Below are 14718 nucleotides of genomic sequence, written 5' to 3'. Positions count from 1 at the left end.
ATGGAAAAGTCAGGGATGGAGGATGCAAGAAACTAGACAAAAGTTCAGGAATTCACCCTGGAGGGGTTTCCTAGTGTCCAGCACCTTGGAAAGGTTCTCTTCCTGGTGCATCTGCTGGCATACCTGGCCTCCATCATGGGAAACATACTCATAATCACCATTACCTGGGCTGACCATCACCTCCAGACACCCATGTACTTCTTCCTCAGCAGTTTCTCCTTTTTTGAATGCTGTTTTATAACCACTGTTATTCCAAAATTGCTGGCCATCTTTCTGTTAGGGAGACAATCAATTTCCTTTGCTGCCTGCTTCACACAAGCCTTTGTCTTCCTTTTCCTGGGAACAACTGTTTTCTTCCTTATGGCTGTATTATCCCTAGATTGGTACTTGGCCATTTGCAAACCTCTGTATTACCCAACCATCATGAACCCAAGGATGTGTTTTCTTCTAGTCACTGCCTGTTTAGCTTTGGGATTCATCCTCATGGTGGTTTCAGTTATAATGCTTTCCCAGTCATCCTTCTGTGGCCCCCATGTCATCCCTCACTTCTGTGATTTTGGGCCCCTGATTCATCTCTTTTGTTCTGATACCAGATCTACTGAAATGTTGGCCTTTGTCCTTGCCTTGTTTATCCTTTTGACATCCCTTATCATAACCATCACTGCCTACAGCAACATAATAGTCACAATCATGTGACTACCATCAGCGAGGGAGCAACAGAAAGCTTTCTCTACCTGTTCATCTCACCTCATGGTCCTCTCTCTGATGTATGGCAGCTGTGTCTTTATATATGTGAAACCAAAGGAAACGAACAGGCTGGACTCCAATGGGAGGCTGCCCTTGTGAACACAGTGGTGACCCCACTGCTCAACCCTATCCTCTATACAGTACGGAATAAGCATGTCCACCAGGCTCTGAGGGATGCTTTGTTCAGGGTTAGATTGCAGAAATAGATCAAGAGACTGTCAGAGGGAGAATGCCCCTTCTACATCTAATTCAGTCTCCCTCCTATTTCTGGAATCTCCTATATAGACTTGCAAATGTGTTTTTAGAGGTTCTGCTTGTTTATTCTTAGAATAGGGGCCAATTTATCTTATAATCCAATATACTCCACTACTTGAAAGCTCTAACATTCTTCTTTATATTGAGATGAAATTATCTTCCTGGATTTGTTCACTAGTTTTAGCTCAATAGGATTCAACAAATTTTAATGAACAGCCTCATATACATGATTCTGTTTGATGCATGTGGAATCTCAAAGTAGGAAAGGTCTGTTTTCAAGTATCTACTTGTGGTAAGTGCATGGGGATGAAAAGTGAAATTCACAAGAATTAAGAATATCAAACTGGTTCAAGGATAGATGCAACATGGTCGCTATTGATTTTTGAAGGACACATATATACATAACTGTCATGATATTAATAACATTACTTGAAATGACTCAATGCAATTGTTTTCAATGGTGCATAGTTTTTATATAAATAGAATATAAATCTTTATAATTCTAGTTCTCACTGTAATGAAGACACATAAGTGTCTCTAATTGAAATCAAAAGTTCCCATTGGTTTTACTGGTTTGCCAGGTGGATTTCAGTAGTAAAGACCTGATGATGAGTACCACAGGAAAGGAAGCATTAGAAGTTCTGGAACAAGGAATTAAGTAGTTAAGATTGTCTCCCTACTACAGGAAATTTAAAGGAACTGGAATGAATCTAATCAGAGGTAGAAAAGAGTCTAATGATGACTGTAGAGTTTTTCCAAATAAATCTATAAACAAGTATATTTGTGGAACGAGAGGTTTGATGTGATAATCTCTGGGTGTCCATTGTTAGTACTAGTGTGAAATGACTCTTGCTACCAAACATGACATGGAGACACACTGTAATAGAAATACAATTTGAGCCTAGAAGAGAGAAAATGATCAGATGTTTTTGTTTTAGTCCTTTTTGTGTGTGTGTGTGTGTGTTCCTACATGACATTTTTTTTTTAAATTTAAATTCAAGTTAGTTAACACATAGTGTATTATTAGTTTTAGGGGTAGAATTTAGTGATTCATCAGTTGCATATAGCACCCAGTGCTCATTACATCAAGTACCCTCCTTAATGCCCATCACCCAGTTACCCCATCCCCCGCCCACCTCCCCTCCAGCAACCCTCAGTTTTTTCCCCTATAGTAAGAGTCTCTTATGGTTTGCCTTTGTCTCTTTTGTGTGTCTGTTGGCCATGTATATGTCTTCTTTGGAAAAATGACTATTCAGGTCCTCCACGCATTTTAAAATCAGATTATTTGAATTTAGGGGGTGTTTAAGTTTTTTTAAAATATATTTTGGATATTAACCCCTTATTGGGTATATCATTTGTGAATATTTTCTACTCAGTAGGTTGCCTTTTTGTTTTTTGATGGTTTCCTTCACTGTGCAAATGATGGGATATTTTAATGGAATAATTACAGCTGTAATTCAGTTATTCAAGACTTTCATAGGAAAGGATGGATTTGGACACAAAACACTGTAAGAAAAATCCTGGAACTGGTGTTTGGTTGGCATGGTTGGTTAATGGCCACTATCCCGCTTCGCTCTGACTGTATTATTCTGTGATTGCAAGGATAATAACTGTGTTATGAAGATTTCTGGCACATAATTTTGTAAGAATTTGAAGAATATATTTTATTCAACTAACAGAACATTATGTATATATAAAGATTTCCATGTATTTTTTTTGTGTAGGCTTATCTCTTTTTCTGACATTTGAGATAGTCCCTTTACTTAAGGTATCATATTGTCAATGATTTTTCCCAGAATGAACAATGAAAAGTGTGGTTCTTGGCAGCAGGGTCTCCCTACAGGAGTGCACACAGCAGTGGAGACTGGTGATGGCAGTTGGGCTGGGGCATGCAGGTGCACAGCTGTGGGGGCTGCCTGAAGGTGAGCCCAGTGGTGCAAGCTAGTGACAGGAATCAGGGCCAAATCTGGGACCACACACAGCTAATCCAAAATATATAAAGAACTCATACAAATCAATAATAAACACAATCTAATGGGCAAACGACCTGAATAGACATTTTTTCCAAAGAAGACATACAAATGGCCAATAGGTATATGAAAAGATGCTCAAAATCATTAATCATCAGAGAAATACAAATCAAAACCACAATGAGATATTATCTCACACTTAGGCTAGGTTAGAATGGCTATTATCAAAAAAAATAAAGGGCAAGAAGTATTGGTGAGGATGTGTAAAAAAGGGAACCTTTGTACATTGTTGATGAGAAACTAAACTGGCTCTATGTCACTATGGAAAATAATATGGAGGTTCCTCAAAGAATTAAAATAGGAAGCAACCCAAGTGTTGATCTATAGATGAATGGATAAAGAAGATGTGATATATATATATATATATCACATACCACAAATATACATATACACATACACACAATGGAATACTCAGCTACAAAAAATGAAATTTTGTCATTTGAGGCAGCATGGATGATCTAGGGGGTAGAATTTAGTGATTCATCAGCTGCATATAACACCCAGTGCTCATTACATCAAGTGCCCTCCTTAATGCTCATCACCCAGTTATGGGGCAGTATAATGCTAAGTGAAATGAGTCATTCAAAGAAAGATGGATACCATATGATTTCATTTGTATGTGGAATTTAAGAAACAAAACAAATGAACAAAGAAAAAGACAAAAAAAACCAGACTTTTAAATATGGAGAACAAACTGGTGATTGCTGGAGGGGAGGTGGTTGTGGGGATGGGTGAAATAGGTGAAGGGGATTAAGATTACATTTTCATGATGAACACTGGGTGATGTATATATTTATTGAATCACTGTATTGTACACTTGAAACTAACATAACAGTGTATAACAATTATACTTGACTAAAAAATGGTTTAAAAAGTTGGATATAAAAAAATAGAACTACCATATGATCCAACAATCCTACTCCTGGGTATATATCCAAAGGAGTTGAAGTGAAGATATTGAAGAGATATCCGTACTCCCATGTTCACTGCAGCGTTATTCACTATACCCAAGATATAGAAACAACACAAGTGTCCATTGATGGATGAATGGATAAAGAAAATGTGGTATATACATAATGGACTATTACTGAGCCTTAAAAAAAGGAAATCCTAAAATATGTGACAACATGGATGAACCTGGCAGACATTGTACTACGTAAAATAAGTCAGACGCAGAAAGACAAATACTACATGATCTCATTTTTATGAGGAATTCAAAATATTCAAACTCCTAGGACTAGAGAGTATAGTAGTGGCTACTAGGGGCTGGGGTGAGACAGAGAGGGACAAGTATCAATATATACCAAATTTCAGTACTGCAAGGTAAATAAGTTCTAGAGATCTACAGTACAACATAAGGTCTGTTGTTATAGGACCATATTATATAGTTAAAAATTTGCTAAGAGTGTAGATCTTACTTATGTTAAGTGCTCTTACCACAAAAGAAAACGAAAATGAAGGCATTGGAGGAAACTTTTGGAGGTGATGTGTATGTTTATGGCCTCAACTATGAGGATGGTTTCATAAGTGTATACTTATCTTTAATCTCATCAAGTTGTATACATCAAATGTGCACAGTTTTCTGTATATCAATCATAACTGAATAAAGTAGCTTTAAAAAAGAAAATTGCACTTCTTTGAGTCAGAATTTTACTGGATAATTTTAATAGATGGGATGAATAGAATATTAGACATTGCAGATGAAAGATTAGCAAATTTGAAGATATAGAAACTTAAAAAAACACAAAGAAAAAAATAATCCACCTAAAATCAAAAAGAGCATCAGTGAAGTATGGGACAACTTTAGGTAATCCAACGTGCATATAATTAGATTTCTGAAGAAGTTTATGTGTGGAGGGGAATGACAAAAAAAGATTCAAGGAAACGATGGCCAGAATTTTCCAAATTTTATGAAAACAGAACCAAAAATCTCTGTAAAACCCAAGCATTAGAAAAATGAAAAAATCTACACCAAGGCACATAATAAATTGCTCAAAACCAGTGATAAACAGAAAATCTTAAAAGCAGCCAGAAGGAAAAATTACATGTTTTATACTGAGGAACAAAGATAAAGATAACATAGAATCTTCTTTGGAAAGATGTCCATCGACAGATGAGTGGATAAAGAAGATGTGTGTGTGTGTATATACACACACACGTATATATATACAATGGAATATTACTCAGCCATCAAAAAGGATGAAATCTTACCATTTACAAGGACATGAATGGAACTGGAGGGTATTAGGCTAAGTGAAATAAGTCAACCAGAGAAAGACAACTATCATATGGTTTCACTCATATGTGGAATTTAAGAAACAAAACAGAGGATCATAGGGAAAGGGAGGGAAAAATAAGATAAAATCAGAGAGGGAGACAAACCATAAGAGACTCTTAACTATAGAGAACAAACTGAGGGTTTCTGGAGGGGAGGAGGATGGGGGGATGGGGTAATTGGGTGATGGGCATTAAGGAGGACACATGATGTAATGAGCACTGGGTGTTATATGTAACTGATGAATAACTGAACTCTACATCTGAAACTAATGATACACTATATGTTAACTAATTGAATTTAAATAAAATAAGATATAAAAAACTATGTTAGTTGAAAAAAATAGGTAAATGAAAATACAATGATACAAGGACTTTTAAAGGACCGTGAATAAAAATCTGCCAACCTAGAATTCTATACCTATGAAAATGTCTTTCAAAAATGGGGGCATACAAAAGATAAAAGAATTAATCACCAGCAAACCTACAGAATAATAATTGGTAAAGTCAGTCCTTCCAAGAAAAAGAAAATTGTACCAGGTGGAAATATGAATCCATGCAAAAGAATGAAGAGCACCAGAAATAGTAACTATATGGGCATATAAGATATTTATTTTAATTATTTAAATGTCTTTGAAAGATAATTGACTCTTTCAACAAAATAGTAACAATGCACTGTGGTGTTTGTAATGTGTATAAGGAAAATATATGACAAAAATATCATAAAAGCTGAGGGGGTAGAAATAGAAGTATACTATTATAAATTTCTTATATGTGAAGTGGTAAGCTATCACTTGGAGGTAGGGAATGACAAGATAAAGATGTATAGTATAATCATTAAAGCAACCACTAAAATAAAAATCAAAAGTTATAGTTAAGAAGCCAACAAAAAGATAAAATGGAATCATCATAATGGGGCAGTAGGAAACTTGGGTTGATGTATATTTTTAGTATATTCATTATGGTGGTGATTTCACAAGTATTTAAATATGTCAAAATATATCAAATTATATACTTTAAATATGTCCATTGTATATCAATGATAACTCAAGAAAGCTGTCTAAAAGACAATAAGAGCTGATTATAATGGAATATTAAAAATGCTTAGTTAATTCAAAAGAAGACAGGAAAGAAGAATAAGAAATATATAACAGAGGGGACAAATGAAACCTCAAGATGGTAGAGTTAAACCTAACCTTACAATAATGACATTACATGTAAATGGATTAAGCACTCCAATTAAAAGGAGAAAGAGAGACACATACACAGAGAGACAGAGACAGACAGAGAGATTACCATATTAGATAAAAAGGAAGGCCTACTTACTACATGCTGGTTATAAGAATAACATTTAAATACATAGAGTAAGAAATTCCAAACATTAAGCAAAAGAAAGCTTGTGTAACCATAGTAATACATATCTAAAAAAAAAAATAGACTTCACAGTGAAGTGTATTTTCAGAGATAAAAAGGTAAATTTGTAATGATAAAGGAATGAAATAATCAAGAAGACATAATTCTATATGTATATGTACACAATGATAGAAAAGTTGGAAGAACTAAAAGTAAAAAAATCCACAACCGTAGTTAGAGGTTTAACAACATCATTTAAGTAATTAATACAGCAGAAAGAAAAAAAAAGTATCAGTAAGTATAGAGGATTTGCATGACTATCAACTAAGTGGACTTAGTTGTGGATTGGTAATTGTGGATTATTACATTTAGCACCTGAAGAATACACATTATTTTCAGGTGCACATGGAAATTGCACTACTAGGTATTTCCCAAAGGATACAAAAATACTGATCCAAAGGGATACATGCATCCCAATGTTTATTGCAGCATTATTGGGAATAGTCAAGTTTTGGAGAGAGCCCAAATGTCCATCGATTGAAGAATAGATAAAGAAGATGTGGTACACACACACACACACACACACACACACACACACACACTGGAATATTATTCAGCCATAGAAGGAATGAAATCTTGCCATTTGCAATGACATGGATGGAGCTAGAGTATATTATGCTAAGTGAAATAAGTCAGTCAGAGAAAGACAAATACCATATGCTTTCACTCATATGTGGAATTCAAGAAACAAAACAGATGAATGTGGGGGAAAGGAAACAAAGAGGCAAAACATAAGAGAGACTCTTAACTATAGAGAACAAAATGAGGGTTGCTGGAGGGGTGATGGGTGGGGGATGGGCTAAATAGGTGATGGATATTAAGGAGGGCACTTGTGATGAGGCCTGGGTGTTATATGTAGGTCATGAATCACCAGTCTCCTAAAACTAACATTACACTATATGTTAACTAACTGGAATTTAAATAAAAACTTGAAACTACAAAAAAAAAAAAATTCCAAAGTATATTTTATGCTGGGTTGTAAAATAAATCTCAGAACATTTCAAAGGGCTGAAAATATACAGAATATGTTCTCCAATCACAGTTGAATTAAATAAGAAATCAATTCCAATAATTTATCTTGAAAATTCCTCAATACTTGGATATAAACAATACATTTCTAAATCACTCTTGGATTACAGAAAATATTACTAAGAAAATCTGAAAATATTTTGGATGCAAAAATATTAACAACATACTAAAATTTGTGAAATGCAGCCTAAAGCCATGCTTAGAGGATACTTCATAGCATTAATGCCTATATTAGAAAAAAGTGTATAAAATTAATCATTTAGATGTTCAGTTTTAAAGGGTAGGAAAGTAAAAGGAAATTATAACTAAAGTATGCAAATAAGTGTGCATTCATATAAATACGAATGCAAATATATATAAATCAATGGAATAGAAAACAAACAAAATAAAAAATTAAAGAAAAAGTTGGTTCTTTGAAATGACTCATAAAATTGTTCAACTCAGCAAGACTGATAAGAAAAAAAAGAGATATTATATATTATTTATCTTTCTCTGACTTATTTTACTTTGCATAATGTCCTCTAGAACCATCCATGTTGTCAGAAATGTCAGGATTTCCTTCTTTCTCATGGCTGAATAATATTACATTATATATATTATATATGTATATAATATATACATTATATTATAGAAAATATATGTATATACATTATATATACAGTATATATATGTATAATGCATTATATATAATACATACATGTATATATATATAATGTGTTGTATATAATACATTATATATATATAATGTTTTCTTTATCCATTCATCCACTGATGGCTGTTTTCATATCTTGGCTATTGTGAATAATGCTGTGATAAACATGGCAGTACATATATCTTTCAATATCCTATTTTCGTTTCCTTTGGATATATACTCAGAAGTAGGATTTCTGGATCATAAGGTAGTTCTATTTTTAATTTTTTGAGGAACCTCCATATTGTTTTCCATAGTGGCTGAACCAATTTATAGAGGATGCGTCCAATTAAAAATGACTTACAAGACCAATGTGTAATATGGAGCATTTTCAATTCTCATGCATTGGTATTGAGAGCCTAAATCCAATTTTGGAACTTGTTTTGCGATTTCTTATAGTGCTAAGACCTATTCTATAATTAATTCAGTACTTTCACTACAGGTCATATACTCAAGAGAAATGAATGCTGTCTTCAAAAAGACTTGTAAAAGAATATTCATAATGTCTTTATTCATAGTAGCCCTGAACTGGAAAGGACACAAATGTCCTTTAGTGGAAGAATGGAAAACTGTGGTATACATAGATAATGATCTACTACAAAGCAATATAAAAGAATAAATCATTGGTTCATGTGATAGCATGGTTAACTCTGAGAAATCTGAGGAAAAATAAAGCCAGACACATGATGTGTTCCATTTAAATGAATTTCAAGAAGTGGCAAAAGTAAATTTTGATGACAGAAATTAAATTACTTCTTTAGTTGTTTTCTCTTGGTGTGGGCTATTGACTGGGAAGAGGCACAAGGAAACTTGTGATGAAATGGGAATGTTTTAGTTTGGTTTGGGTAGTGGTTGCATGGCTGTTTACATATGTAGAAAATTATCAACCTGTAATTAAAGTTTGTGCATTTTACAGTGTATAAATTATACCTCATTAAAGAAAATACCAGGTTAAAAAGGAAAAAAAGCAAGGACAATTGTAAAAAAGTATTTCTGTTGTCTAAGCTTGTCTTTCTTGATATATGTAATTCAGGATTTTGTAAATTTGCAACCCTAGGGTACTCATGGCAAATATACCTTTGAGGACTTGTACAAAGGACCGCATAGGCTATTGAGAATGGTGGTAGTATGCTACCGGATACAGTGAAATGGTAATTATGGTATGTTTCTGCTGAAATTTCTCATTTCCAAATATGAACAATTATATGTCCTCTGGGACTCTGTTGTGATTTAAGTTCCTGCTCCCTTTTTTTGTACTCCTCTAATGAATCTTGAATGTTCCAGAGGTTTGTCCGTTTGGACCCTGTGTGTCCGCATGGGGATGGTAAATAACCCTATGGTAAATATATCATCAGGGCACTTGACTGTATTCTCATTTATGACTGCAATGATCCTCACCTACTCTGAAAGGTGGGGAGCAACTGGTTGATGGGAAAATGATTAGCAACAGGGTCCAAAGGAAAGTGACCTTTGTTGTTTCTTCTTCCCGACTCTCTTCTGTTATGGATGCACAGCCCACCAGGTTTGATGTTCATGATGGACTGTGTCATAGTATCCCATAGAGTGGATATAAATATATTCAAGAATTTTAAATGGTTACATCAGGAAATTCTCGTGCATATTTACAGCAGTTTCTATTGTCTTGATGTAGGATTTATTGGTCCAGTTGTCATGGGGAAAACTATGAATGTTAATCTTCCCAAGTTTAGAAATCTCTGTCTTCCATGAAAAAAAAATTAGCCTTAATAATTTCCTATTAATTTAAGACATAGGCATTCATTGATTTCTTCAATAGTTAAAAAAAAGTACATCTCAATTAAGAGTGTTCTTCACTGCCCCCCCACCGCCCCATTAGCTTAGGAGAAAGATCCTGGTTTGTTGGAAGAAAAGAGAAGCACATTGTCAAAGAAGCTCTGTTTCCTGTGAGCTGCTTCTTGGTGAGTACTTGACCATGGGAATAACTTGCAATCTAACAAGTCAATATTTAAAGCAGAGACTGGTTATGTTTAAGTTTGTATTGTGGATCATGCATAGTTAATGTAATAGTTTTAACTAAAGAATTAAGTAAAATACAATTTAATTATGATGACTTACTTACTAGAGCACTGATTTCCAACAGATGCCCAGACTCCTTTCCCGAAGATTACATGTCAATTCTTCCGGATTTTAGCTAGGCATTGGCATTTTTTAAAAAACGAATGTTCCTCGGGCACCTGGGTGGCTCAGTCGGTTAAGCATCTGTCTTTGGCTCAGGTCATGATCCCAGGGTCCTGGGATTGAGCCCCACATTGGGCTCCCTGCTCAGGAGGGATTCTGCTTCTCCCTCTGCCCCCCCACTCCCCATGCTCTCTCACTCTCTCTCTCTCAAATAAATAAATAAAATCTTTTAAAAAATTTAATAAAATGAATGTTCCTGTATTGATTGCAGTGGGAATATAGGTGTAATTCCACCACACCGAAATTTTCCAGTGTAACAAAAATATTGCCAGAAAACAATGTTGAAAGGTAATTTAGGACTAATAGCAGAAGGAAAATCTTCTGTTCTGCCGGGTGTGTAGAGTGAGAGGGAAACTGATGCATTCATTAAATGTTTACTCATTGATGCTGAACAACCAAGTCATGTAACCATCCCTCACCCCCATTTTTAGACATGGTTTCTCTTAAACCCAAGGACTGGGTAGTTAAGAGATACTGTTATAAACTAGATTTCCTGCTCAGTCTTAAAGTTTTGGGTAAAGAACTCAGGATGAACCAACTTCAGGAAAATAACTAGTTTGGAACATGCTAATAGGAAAATGGTTCCCCCCACCACACACATACTTTGTTTTTCCAGAGGGCTAAAGTCAGTACATTGGAGGGCTTTATATATTGCATATGCTACCTGAAGTATAGAAATTAACATTGTGACCCTATAAAAATATTCTCTGTGGGATGACAGCTTTCATTGTTATCTGTTGGTTTTATATGTTATCTGTAAACAATAATTTTTATTTTACATCATTTTCCTTATGGACTATTATTCCAATATACTATTTTCTAGAAAAGTTAAGTTGCACATTAAAAATTATTTTCAAAAATAAACAATAAACCTTCACTTTTTATAATTTTAAAATAGAAAAGTTCAAAATAACTTATAATACAGCATTTAAATGATATAAAGTGATTCCTCATTCAGAATTGTAGCGGCAAGTAGTATTTATTTTTTTTAATAGTCCATCAATTAAACTTTTTATTCTTTGGTGATAGTGTTTTCTGTTTAACAGATCCAACAGAATTGATGACAGAGAAATGGAGCTCACTATGGAGGTGAGGAATGAGACAACAATCCAAGAATTCATTCTGGAAGGGTTTCCTGCCGTCCAGTACCTGGGGAACATCTTCTTCCTGGTGCATCTGCTGGCATACCTGGCCTCTATCACAGGAAATGTGGTGATCATCATCATTACTTGGGTTGACTATCGCCTCCAGACACCAATGTATATTTTACTCAGCATTTTCTCCTTCTCTGAATGCTGTTTTATCACCACAGTTATTCCTAAACTGCTGTCCATCTTTCTTTCAGGAAGGCAAACAATTTCCTTTACTGCTTGTCTCATACAAGCCTTTTCTTTTCTGTTTTTTGGGTCAATAATTTTATTCCTCATGGCTGTGATGTCCTTGGATCGGTACCTGGCCATTTGCAAGCCTCTGCATTACCTGACCATCATGAACCCGAAGACTTGCTTCCTCTTGGTCACTGCCTGCTGTGCTTTGGCCTTCACTCTTATCACTGGTCTGGTAGTAAAGGTTTTCCAGTTATCCTTCTGTGGCCCCTATGTCATCCCTCACTTTCTCTGTGACCTTGGCCCCCTGATTCATCTCTCCTGTTCTGACACCAGGTCTGTTGATATGTTGGCCTTTGTCCTTGCCTTGTTTATCCTTTTGACATCCCTTATCATAACCATCATTGCCTACGGCAACATAGTACTCACAATCCTGCAACTCCCGTCAGCCAAAGAGAAAAAGAAAGCTTTCTCCACCTGCTCGTCTCACCTCATTGTCCTCTCTCTGATGTACAGCAGCTGTGTGTTTATATACGTGAAACCAAAGCAAAGGAGCAGGCTGGACTCCAACAGGGAGGCTGCCCTTGTGAACACGGTGGTGACCCCGCTGCTCAACCCTGTCATCTACACTCTGCGGAACAAGCAGGTCCATCAGGCTCTGAGGGATGCTCTGTCCAGGATGAGGTTGCAGAAACAGAGCTTTGGAAGGTAAGTGGATCTTCTGGTTCAATTTCCCATGATTGCAGAAATCTTTTCTATAGAATTCTACATATGGTGATCTTGCTTATGCTAATTTTCATCTGGATGGGTACAATCTTACTTTGCAATACCGTACTTTTCACTATTTGAAAATTCCTCTTAGTTCTCTATATTGTACTAAAGAATATCTTCCTTGATTTTCTACTCAGTGGTCTTTTATGAATTCAATTCAAACAACATTTATGGAGAGCCTAGTATTCATAAATCACATAATACGAAGTCTTTAAGCTGAGAATAAAAAAGTTGCCAATCGGATAGTAATAATTACTGTTCATGGTACATTCTTATGCTTGAGTTTTCATATACCTAAGAAAAAATAGATAGAAACCATTACCATTTTATATATTCAGGGTTTGAAATTTTAGAAACAAATTGTTCTGAAAATTATATAAAGTCATAATATTATAGCCTAATGAAAATTAATTGTATTTCATTAATTGAATCTTTTATGTAAATGAACCAGTAGTAAGCTGGTTCTCTCTTTGGGTCTATTGGTTTTAGAGATATAAATAGCTTAGTGTAACTCCATGTGGTTAGGATGGGCACTTTGATTTTGTCATCTTCCAGCTATGTCTAATATTATTAATAAAATTGTCTTTAACTCTTTCTTGGAATATAAATAAAATGCAAAACTTCAAAAAATTTTTTAAAGATTTTATTTGGGAGAGCAAGAGAGACAGAGATAGTGAGAGAGAGCATGAGTGGGGAGGAGATGGAGAAGCAGGCTCTCTGCTGAGCAGGTAGCCCAATGCAGGGCTTGATCCCAGGGATCATGACCTGAGCTGAAGGCAGACTCTTAACTGAATGAGCCACGCAGACACCTCAAAACTTTTAAATTTGTTCAAATTTTCCCCCTGTAATTGATGTTGCCAAGCCCTGACTCCAGTAGGTTGCTGAAAGGTAGGTGATCCCACTACCAGATTCTCTCCCTACATGTAAGAGATGTTTTCTCCTAATGTGACTTTAGGTGTGGGAGCTGCCACTGTCTTCCAAGTTAAGCTAAATTATGGTTGACATTTTATGCAGCAAAAACTAACAAAACTCATAATTAGGAAAGTTTAAAAGGAAATTGAGTACACTGATAATTTTAAAAATGGATTAAAATTGGGTCAGTTATTGTGCTTGTAGGTTCATGGAGGAAGTGCTCCCACCTGAAGACAATTGGCCCTAATGGGAAGTAGTTCCTGTCACATCTGACATACCATGTGCATGCTGTGCATTTGACTTTCAATATGTCTGATTTGAGTGCATATATTCCTTTCCTACTTGATTTGAGGATCACTTATATTCAAGGCATAATCTGATTAGGAAGAATCTTAGACTGTCAAAAAATATTGGGTGATTTAGATTTATTTTTTTGCCTGGGAATGGTTTGATTATAAAGTGTCCTGGGGGTTATGATCTTCCAAGGACAGCTGTGTCTATGTCCCTTCATTCTCCAAAGAAGATAATTTCTGAGCCTAATCTAAAAGCAGGAGTTCCCTGTGTTTCTGGTTTCTGTGCCTTAGATAAAATAGCCACCTCTGCCAATTTTCGCAGCCCAGCCTCATGAGCCAGGCTAGTGTAGGTGATGAACCTCATCGATCAGCTCAGACAGAGATTCTGGGTACTTCTCAAACCTTTGTGCTCATCCAAACCACTATCTTTGTTTTTAGTATGCCCCACGAGACTAGAGTATGCCAAACCCTGTTAGTCTCTGAGACAGGTAGGATAGAAGCTAGTCGTTCTTAGCAGAAGCCAGAAAAGTGGGGAAGGCTAGATGTGTGGTCCAATTCCTTCTCTCAGTGAGCAGCTGAGAGAGGGAATCCCCTACTCACTGTACCCTGAGTTGGGAAGAGGCCCTGTGGCCATTGGCTGCACTCTCATTCTGACCACACACTCTTTAAAACTGTTGCTTTACTGTCTGTCACCCTCAAGGGCCTAATGAATGCTAGGGCCGATTGGCTCTCAGAGACAGGATGGTTAGTTGGAGTCTTCG

At 35.7% G+C, this 14718-nt stretch overlaps 1 long non-coding RNA gene and 1 pseudogene across 1 annotated transcript; both read left to right on the top strand.

The window, feature by feature from the left end:
• On the top strand, window positions 1–1383 carry LOC102729182 (olfactory receptor 6E1-like; annotated as a pseudogene).
• Window positions 1384–10299: 8916 nt separating this feature from the next.
• Window positions 10300–12673, top strand: LOC145722029 (uncharacterized). Its single transcript, XR_014146067.1, has 3 exons — window positions 10300–10376; window positions 11703–11745; window positions 12498–12673. It is a non-coding gene; the product is annotated as an uncharacterized LOC145722029 (long non-coding RNA).
• The last annotated feature ends 2045 nt before the right edge of the window (window positions 12674–14718 follow it).

The sequence above is a fragment of the Leptonychotes weddellii genome, chromosome 6 (genome assembly GCF_054177405.1).
Source record: "Leptonychotes weddellii isolate Sample4059 chromosome 6, ASM5417740v2, whole genome shotgun sequence".
Lineage (NCBI taxonomy): Eukaryota > Metazoa > Chordata > Mammalia > Carnivora > Phocidae > Leptonychotes > Leptonychotes weddellii.
This window is presented reverse-complemented; position numbering and strand designations above follow the sequence as displayed.